This window comes from Bactrocera oleae, chromosome 4, assembly GCF_042242935.1.
Source record: "Bactrocera oleae isolate idBacOlea1 chromosome 4, idBacOlea1, whole genome shotgun sequence".
Lineage (NCBI taxonomy): Eukaryota > Metazoa > Arthropoda > Insecta > Diptera > Tephritidae > Bactrocera > Bactrocera oleae.
In genome coordinates, this window is record NC_091538.1 from 70,019,628 (window position 1) to 70,030,617 (window position 10,990).

Genomic DNA, 10,990 nt, shown 5'->3' on the forward strand with positions numbered 1-10,990 from the left:
TATGAACTTATATTTTAGGTTTCAAACACACTAAGTTTCATTACTACATTTTGCTTCGTGTTCGAGATATTTATATTTAAAAAGCAATTATATTAAGGATATGAGTGATATATCGAATATATTGGGGCTAGGGGAGATCTGGCTTGATTGCATTAAGGGGTTACATACAGTTAGAATTTTCAAAAAATCGATTTTATTTTAATTTTATTTTTTCTAAATGTACATATATTTAAGAATACACACAGAAAATTTCATATCGCTCCGATGAATATTTTCGAAGTTACATGCAAATTTGAAAAGGCGTTTCAGAGTTTTTTATCTCATGTAAAGTGCATTCCGAACTTTAAACGCGCTTTTCTCAGAATGGTGTTTTCAAAGTCGATGAAACACATTATTCGAAAAAGGTTAAACCGATTAGTCTCAAATTTTACACGAGCTTCTTAACTAAATTTTTTAGTAATTATTTGAAATTTTTTCTCTCCGATAATAGCTACCATATGTGTATACATTTTTGGATCAATAAATTTAAAAGTTTTCTCAGAAAAACGTTTGGAATAGTAACTTTTTTCCGGCCTTCTAACTGTATATAATCCCATTCGCCATTATACAAGTATTCTCGAGCACAAGTTTCCACGAAATTTTATGAATCTTATTCATATACTGACCGACATATTCGGGATAAAGTATGCCAGCATAACGAAAATTATTATGTATAGCCTCACTGGGAAGTGGGGTAACTCATGGACCGATTTCACATATTTTCGCCATTAAACTATAGTATATCTTATATTATATTATAGGTTCACTTAATTTGGCAAAGTCAACTGGAAGTTTGAAAATCTTTATATTAGCTATATGTACATAAGTATATATATTACCCATTTTTACACAATTGCATCTGGAAAAGATTATCTCTCTGAATTTCAAAAGCATATCGTACAGATTGAATGATAAATTCGGAATATTGGGTCTGAAAAAGTTATGGGCCGATTTCGACAATTTTTATACATGAGATAGAATACCATTCATATGGCGCCCAGGAACTGGTTTACCAAGTTTCATCGAGATATACTTGTATTAAGTTTTACTCAGGTTACAGCTTGTACGGAGGAACTGACAGACAGTTCACCGGAATTTAACTTGCCTCGAAATAAACAAAATAATATCGGTCCCACACCTGCTAAAGAGATATAGTTACAAGTACACATAGTTTTGGTTTTTGCTCATTTCGCACATCGTTTTCTGGTATACACGTGAACAAACTTTTCAATTTTTTTATTACGTTGTGAAAAACTAAGACCTCAATAAATTTAAAGACTTTTCTAAGTAAGTATATATTTTTACCCGAGTAGAGCAAGACGGTCAAAGATATTATAAAATATGTATGCATGGTATGACGTAAGACGAAATGCGTCAAATATCGTTTGTATACACATGTGCTTTAACAGCTGCTAGTTTTTGGGCTAAGAAAGGCCTTTTCAGCAGAGACTTTGCTAACTAGTGATATTATTAAAAATACTTGAGAATAATTTATAAGAGTAAGTTTTTGCATGTTTTACGCATTTCTTGTCTCATTCGTTCTGAGGCCTCTTTCTGTACTTCCTGTAACAATTTCTTGTAAAACGACACGTGCGTGTATATACATAGTAATCTACATACTTATGTATGCATACGTTGAAAAATTGGTGTAAGATTAATTAACAACAAAATCCATTATCAATTACAAATAATCTTGTTTTTACAGTCAAAGGTATGGGATTAATAACACATGTATGTAATAATGGATGTCAATCCATGCCAGGACCATCTCGCTGATAAAAGAATAAATTCACCGTAACTGACTTTTTGTGAGAAATTTCCGACAAACACATATTTCCATTACTGAACGTGTGACTACTTGGCAGTATAGCTTTATATTAATTTTACACGACTGCAATTTGTTTTCGCTTGTAACGCGAAGGAAATCGCGTAAAACAGATTTTCTTTCACAAAAATTAAAGAAAAATAAAAATTAATCGCATAGATTTATTATTAAATATCGGGAGGAGGGTTCTTTAAATTAATTATAAATGTAATTTTGATTTGGAAAATCATATCTGTTGCGTACTTTATTATATTATATATCTATTTTCATAGAACGATGATGAATATGGTGATGATGATCAAATGTTTTTTTGGTCTACAACGATCAGAAGAAATTCCAGAAGAAATAGAACAATTTCCTGTAATATCTCAATATATAAATATTTGTATATGCATACATAGGTACATATGTAAGTGTGTATACCTTTATAAGCCGGTGAAGAAAAAGTTATTATAAATTATACATAATATAGCTGTAGATTATATAATATGGTGAAACCACAGAACGTCAAATAACGGAAAGGTGCAAATCGAAGTTTGTACCTGGCAGTGTGAAGAATTCGCAGTGCAACGCCCGGCTGACCTATTCGATCGTGTGATGTTAGGTAGTGTAGCGTTACGGCGTTCGGTGACTGCGGGTCTCAGTCAATTACAGCCGGTTGACTATATGCCACACGACATGGAAACTGGCAACACGAGTACAAGCACAGAAGCAATTCGACAAACAGCAACTACGACGAAAACGCGTAACAACAAACAACGATCTTTCCTCAACATATCTGATTCCGATTCTGAGGGTGCGGATGGGTATAGCGATGATGAGCAGGACAATGCGGCCAACCCAATCGCTCGTTTTCTCGCAGCCTGGGGTTTGGAAGAGTATTTGCCTGTGTAAGTATTTTCAAGTCAGAAGGGAGCTGCCAGATCTATGTAACAATAGTTTACACTCTTAGTTTTCAGAAACAACAAATTGATCTGGACACGATGATTCAATAAACCGAGGCGGATTTAAAGTCTTTAGGGCTACCGTTAGGACCTTTCCGAAAACTTACATGCGCTATACAAGAACGTAAAAATGCGCTTGCTAATCCTGGGGCGATGACGGACAGTAGGCTTTGAAGCAAAAAAACGAAACAATGCCGTATCCGAATATTGTTGACATACAATACATGTATTTCAGAATTTAGCCACCACCATTTTAAGTGCGTCGCAGTACTTAAAACAAATAACCAGTTTAAGAAATTTAGTTAAAATTATATGTGTTCATGCGACTTCTAATCCCGCGACAATTTTACAACTAAGCTCACAACCACCGCACAACATCATACAACACAACATAATACAATGCAACGTCATACACCACCTACAACACACCATATCACCCACCAACACAACCATATACTTGTACAACTAACCAACCACATTATACACCGACACCTCAAGCAACATCTTTTTCACCACCCAAAGAAACAAAAGGGATTGTACAGACCAGAATGGTCTCCTTACGTTTCTCGACACCCGTCCGAAAAGAAAAAAACCCGTAGCAGCGCAGTTGTTCGGAAGTGCCCCAAACTCAAGATTTTTCTTTAACTTTGAACAATTTAAAGCGTTATAGTGGAAAAAGTGTATTTAACATTAAAAAAAAAAACATTCAAAATATTATTGTTTATAAGTGAAATTGTATTTCGAAAAAAAAATAAAAGCAAAGTGAGAAACTAAATGAATTATATTATATATACTTAAGTGAAATTTTATTTCGAAAAGAATAAAAGAAAGAACAAAAGCAAAGTGAGTAACTAAATGGTCCTTCGAGCCTCCTTGAAAGGCACCTATCAAGAAAAAAAAATGAAATAATAAATTGAAATCTTTTCAAAACATAAGTACTGATATACATACTATACTAAGTGGTTAAGTTATATTACAACAAACGGGCGCGAAACCAACTAAACTATAAACCAAAAAAAAAAAAACAACAGACCTAAAAATAAAAAGCGGGCGCGATACAATACCACATAAGTGAAACAACAAAACTTACAATTACTTAAAACAAAAAAAAAAAAAATTTCTAAATAAGCCACCGGAGAGTACCCTAACAAGCACGCAGAGAGGAGGACTGTAACGCACAGGAAAAACACCGTAAACAAGAACAAAAAACCCATAATAAAAAAAGAAGAGAAAGGAAGTATTGCTACCCATTAACCCTTGGCGGAAAAAAAGTGAGTCCATTCCGATTTAATTTGCAAATAGAGACATTTTATGCGCATATGTACATATGTATGTTAGTTACAGTTTTATCTGTATTTCGGTGGAAATAAATAACCGAACGATATAACTGAAAAAGAAAAAAATATATATATATATTGTATATTATACCAAACACACCGTTATATTCTTTCAAAAAATAAAAAAAAATTTCAAAGTCAAGTATTCCTACTTGCGATATTTTCAGTACCCCTTGAGCTAATAACGCATAAGCAAAGGCTAACAAAAACTCACATATATTACAGAAATACATACATACATATGTGCAAATACTTATAATTTAAATACAAAATTTTTGGGCTTTAAAACTTTGCCGAGAAAAATATTATATTAACCTCAAGTAACATCCTTTTAACAACATACATATATGCATACATAATCATATGGTACATACATAAATTAACTACTTCTAAAAAGTTCAAATAAAAAATAAAAAAATTACTGTTGTTCAAATACCTGCCTGCGCGCGTTCCTTTTAAACAAATGTATATAGTTAGTTACATATAATAAAAACGAATATACATACATACAAAATATACAAATTATTCGTGAGTGAAATGAATACCCAGTAAGCAATTTCGGCGATTTTTAAGATAATAATAATACGGACATACATTTTAATAAAATCTAAATTGACTTGTCCGATAAAAAACAAAAAAAAAAAAAAAAATTATAACAGACTAATTTTACAATCAATTTCAACAAAAAAAAAAAATTTTTTAACTACAGCTTTGGCCAGCAAACTAAAATTTTTTACTACAACCGTAGTATAGCAAATATTTAATACAAAACTATTTTAATAGCTAGCTAATAGCTTTCAATTTAATTCAAAGAGTTATAAATGCAATCTGATAAATCAAAAGAGGTTAAACCACGAACACCTCTATCATTAGAAATTCCAAAAATGGCTGATGATGATAAAGCACAAGGCACACCCGCAAAAGCTACACGCTCAAAGCAGGGTGCAAAACAAAAAAGAACCAAAGACAATTCACTGTCAAGGTTCATAACTGAAAGTGACATACTGATATTTATTAGATACTGCACACTGTTTTCGGCCTATTAACGACAACACAGAATCAGTCCTAAATTTAAAAATTCAAAGCATATATAATATTATATATGGGCACGCGTTCTGACAGCGTACGATACAATATTAGACATTGACGACGCTGAACTCTCAGAAAACATTAAAGCTTCGGCATCAGCCAAATATGAAAACTGCATCGATCAGTACGAAATTACGAAGGCAATGATATTAGACCAAATAAATTTATTAAGGCCATGTAGAGCCACTACTCCTCCTCCGAGAGTAGTTACAAATCCAAAAGAAAACCTAGATACAGGTATATTTTTAAAAGTACCAGCTTGTGATACTGATGGAGGTTATGATCAATGGCCGTCCTTCCGGGACATGTACACTGCCGTGTATATCAACCATCATAAACTTTCACGAGCACAAAAGCTGTACCATCTCAGGTACAAAACAAAAGGGGAAGCAGGCAGTATTGTCAAGCGTTTCGCTTTGAATGACGAAAATTTTAATCTGGTTTGGGATGCACTGGTCGAAAGATACGAAAACGAAAGAGTATTGGTAGATAACCAAATAACTATTTTAATGAATTTACCAAAAATTCAACAAGAAACCAGCCAAGAATTTCAAAAACCATACTCGACAGTGACTAATTGCTTATCTGTGTTAGAAACACAAAATGTATCCACAGAATCGTGGGACCCTATCCTAGTAAATATTTGCGCAGCGACACTACCTGATGCTGCTTTGCTACGATGGGAGCAATCACTAGTGGCAAGAAAGAAATCGCCAAAATGGCATCAAATGAAAGAATTTTTAACAACTCAGTACGAAATAGCTGAGCGAGTAGATAAAAAGGTAGTTAAGCCAAAAGGTAATCAAAATGACTCAAATAAAAACTTTTTTAAACCCCAAGTCAGTAATAACACACAATATAATAGACACGTTAATAGAAGCCAAACATTCGTGTCAAATCAAACAAACCATTGGCAATTATTATGTGAAATCTGTAAAAAAGGACATAATATAAGATCTTGCGAGAAATTTAAAAAAATGTCCGTTTCAGATAGAAATAATCTTGTCCGACAACATAAACTTTGGATCAACTGTGTGTCCAATTCTCACGGGACAGAAGACTGTGAAAGCAAATTTAGTTGTGTGTACTGTCAACGACGACATTACTCATTGCTTCACATAACCAATTTTACAAATATGAAGCAAAATCATATACATAAAACCACGGGCACCGAAATCCCGAATCCGAAAATAAAAAGGAACACCCATGTTGCTCAAAAGCAGCAAAAGTTCAAGCGCTTCATTCAGAGAATGAAAGCAAAATTCTTTTACCCACAGCGGTCATTGCTATAGAACATAAAGGAGATTTATTCAAATTAAGAGCATTAATAGATCAAGGCTCTCAAAGATCCTTTATATCATCAAAAGCTCAGAATCGGCTAAAATTGCCAGTCAAAAATTCTAGTTTTCAAATTACGGGAATGGGCGGAAGAATTATACAAAATTCAAATAAAGTTTGCCCAATCACCATAGTCTCTCCAAACGCGGATATACAAATAGATGCACAAGCCATTGTTCTACCGCAGCTCACTAATTTGCTTCCAAGCTATGAAGTAAATAAAATAACAGTGGGAAAAATGCTCATATCTCAAATTAGCAGATCCCAACTGCCATACCCCATCACAAATCGACATATTATTGGGCAGCGACTTAATACCTCAAATAATTCTTGAAGGTATAGAAAAAATCTCTAATAAATTGTTAGCCCAAAACACAATATTTGGATGGATATTAAGTGGCCAAGTCACAGAAAAAATTAACTCCTTCACAACTCAAGTTGAAAAGATTTCAAACGAATATTTAAATAATCAACTCAAAAAATTCTGGGAAGTAGAAGAACTACCCCAAATCACAAAACCTTCAGAAGAAGACCTGGCATGCGAAGCCTATTACCAGTCCACAACAACAAGAAACGAACATGGTCGTTATGTTGTGCGACTCCTATTCAAGCCTACCTTTCCAGAAACGATAGCTCTAGGCCACTCGAGAATATCAGCAGTCCAGCAATTCCTAAGCTTGGAAAAAAGCTTGATAAAGAAAAGCGAGCTTAAATCAGCATATGATGACGTGATGGATGAATATCTTGACCTCAATCATATGGAAGAAGCTGTACCATATGAAAAAATATCTAAAGGTAGATATTTATCTTTTTATCTTCCGCATCACGGGGTAATAAGACCAGATAAAATCACAACAAAAGTACGAGTTGTTTTTAATGCTTTAAAGTGTACGAGCTCAGGCAAATCACTCAATGATGTACTATACACAGGGCCAACATTACAACCTGATCTCATGCTGCTAATACTAAATTGGCGCATGTTCATATATGTTTTCAATGGAGGTGTAGAGAAAATGTATAGGCAAATTTTAGTACATAACGATGACCAAGATTTCCAGCGGATAGTCTTCCGAAAATCAAGTAATAGTCCAATCAGCGACTACAAACTTAAAACAGTCACCTTTGGCATCAATTGTGCACCCTATTTAGCCATTAGGACATTACATGAAGTGGCAAAAACCTGTAAAACAAATTTGCCTTTAGCAACTTCTGTGCTACAAAAACAAATATACGTTGATGATATTCTATCAGGTAGCCACAGTCTCTCATTAGCTTGCGAATCACTATCTCAAGTGATCAAAGCACTAAATTCAGCCGGGTTCCCCCTAAAGAAAATTACATCAACTCATCTAGAGATAATAAAAAACATAAAAGGGGAAGACTTATTAGATACTAACTTCCTTAAATTTGAAAAGGCCAGTACTACAAAAACTCTCGGGATTCAATGGAATGCGATAACAGATCAATTCTCATATACAATTGAGTCAATATCTGCAATATCCGCCATAACCAAACGTCAAATACTTTCCTCGGTGGCAAAACTTTTCGACCCCGGAGGATGGCTTTCGCCAATAATGATTTAAGCAAAAATCCTCATTTAGGAACTGTGGCAAGACGGCACTGAATGGGATGAGCAAGTAAAATCCATACGTTTAACAAAGTGGGTTCAATTTGCAAACAATCTACAAACCATCTCGGAAATAGACTTAGTTGGCCCAGCACAATGGCAACATGTTGCAAGTGCAGATAATCCAGCGGATCTTGGGACAAGAGGCTGCAAACCACTTCATCTCACCAGCACTACACTCTGGTGGCACGGTCCTACGTGGTTAACAGAATCACAAGAAGTCTAGCCAAAGTCTCCCGCTCGCAATATAATAGCTCCTGAAATTCGGAGAATTGCAACCTTTCATATCACTCCTGATGAAGATGATATATTACATCGATTTTCATCATTCCCAAAAGCACTAAGGGTAGTCGCTTACATGTTTAAATTTATCCAAAGACTCAAACCAAAGGTTAAAGGAATAACAAATGATCCTTCCGTACAACTAACGCATTCCGACCTGCAACATGCCAAGGTCAGCCTTATTACATATACACAAACTCGCTATTTTATTCGGGAGAAATCAAAGTTAGTCGAAAGACGACCCCTCGATAAGTAAACCTCACTTCTCGTTTTAAATCGTTTTTTGGACACTAAAGGATTAATTCGGACACATGGAAGACTAGTGAATTCCAGCCTTAGTTATAACGAACGGCATCCCATTATAATTCCCGAGAAATCCCGTTTTACTTATTTACTCTTAATATATCTTCACCAACTTACATTACATGGTGAACATCGCTTGATGCAACAAATGGTCCGTCTAGAATTTTATATACCGCGCCTAAAGCCACAAATTAAAAGAACGATTTTTATGTGTAAACAATGCACATTGTACAAGCACAAAATACGCACGCAGATCATGGCAGCTTTGCCACCTGAACGCTGCAATTTTGCTGGACCTTTCCAGATAAAGGCCTCTATGTTAAGGTCTTCCTCATTCAGAAAAAGTTCAGTACACCTCGAGCTATGTTCGAATCTGTCTACTGCGGCTTTTCTAGCAGCATTTGCACGCTTTGTCGGACGACGCGGATTTCCATCAAAAATTATGAGCGACAATAGGAAAAACTTTATCGGAGCTCAAAGAGCCACAGAGAAAGAGTTTGTAAAATTTACTAAAGAAGTCTCCCCAAAAATTGTTAAACAATATGCACCACAAGGAATCGATTGGCAGTTTATACCCCCTTTTTCTCCCCACATGGGCGGGCTCTGGGAATCAGCTGTAAAAAGATTTAAGTCCCATTTAAAGAAAACGGCAGGTAATCATAAATTCAATTATGAGGAATTTACCACACTACTCGCTCGTATAGACGCCGTACTAAATTCAAGACCCATCTCACCACTCTCGCAAGATCCCTCCGATTTCACAGCTCTTACACCTGGACATTTCCTCAGAGGAGCTCCACTTCTCGCCATACCTGAGGCAGAAGGAGACTCACTCAATTTAATAGACCGATGGGAAAAAATTAAGATACTTCATCATAAATTCAGCCATAGATGGAAGGAAGATTACCTTAAAAATTTCCATAAGAGACAGGAACCAAATACGGGCGAATGCGTCATCATACATGATGAATGCCTTCCTCCAACAGAATGGCGACTAGGCCGCATTGAAAAGGTCCATCGGGGACGAGATGGTCACATAAGAATAGTAGACGTACGAACACAAACTGGTATACTAACTCGACCATTAGTAAAATTGTGTTTTCTTCCGAACACCGAAGAACCGATTACACAAACCCCGCCAAGACAAGCGCATAAATAAAATCAAAACCGACAAATAATTCGTTTAACTCGAAATACTACCGTTTTATAATCCGTACATGTAAATCTAACACTCACAAACGTGATTAAAAATTAACCACAACATATATAGTTACATATACATATGTCTATATATATACATATCTATTTTTCAAACCAAGCAACAAATATCATAATTCAAAATATGAGCCAAACCATATTTTAATATATTCCTATTCCAATAGAAATGGACGGTGAAGATATCCACAGCGCTCCTAAGACTGTGAGGTCCGTAATTGCTGCGCCTTGAGCATCTGGTCCACCCATCGCAGCACCAAGGATGCAAAGCGCCACGGCTCCGCACAGCGAATCATCTGCAGCAGCAGTCAGAGATGCAAAAGAGGAGCAGTTTGATGAGCATTTGTCTCCACGATGCAGTCTATGCCGTCGACCTCACGTCCTGAAGAGGTGCATTATCATCAAGAGCATGAAGCCCGCTCAACGCCAACAGATCGCCAGAGCCCACGGACACTGTATGACTTGCTTAGCAGATAGTCACTCCACCTTTGACTGTATGACCGACGGGTCGTGTCAATATTGCCAACGACCGCATCCTACTTTGTTCCATCGATTCCCTCGACGAGCAAATCCGTCCACACCACAGACCAGTCACCGGCACAGACAACAAGGGAATCCCGTCCAGCGCCAAAGAGTACATCGCCCGAAGCCATCCAGAGGGGCACGCTCACGGCCACCTCCACCACCCTATGATCATCGCAACCAGCGGCAAAGGGCAACCGGATTGAACGCCGTAGTGAGCACTCTGCAACAGTTGCAAAGACTTCTAGGCAATTAATTCGCCTAGGGTGGCCGGGATGTTCATGCGACTTCTAATCCCGCGACATTTTTACAACTAAGCTCACAACCACCGCGCAACATCATACAACACAACATAATACTCCTTTCGTTTCTCGACACCCGTCCGAAAAGAGAAAACCCGTAGCAGCGCAGTTGTTCGGAAGTGCCCCAAACTCAAGATTTTTCTTTAACGTTGAACAATTTAAAGCGT

General features: G+C 36.3%; 1 long non-coding RNA gene across 1 annotated transcript; it reads left to right on the forward strand.

Annotated features, from left to right (window-relative positions):
• Positions 1-1,317: 1,317 nt before the first annotated feature.
• LOC118681701 (uncharacterized) lies at positions 1,318-3,015 on the forward strand. The gene is made up of 3 exons (XR_011396192.1): positions 1,318-2,273; positions 2,337-2,754; positions 2,817-3,015. It is a non-coding gene; the product is annotated as an uncharacterized lncRNA (long non-coding RNA).
• Positions 3,016-10,990: the final 7,975 nt, after the last annotated feature.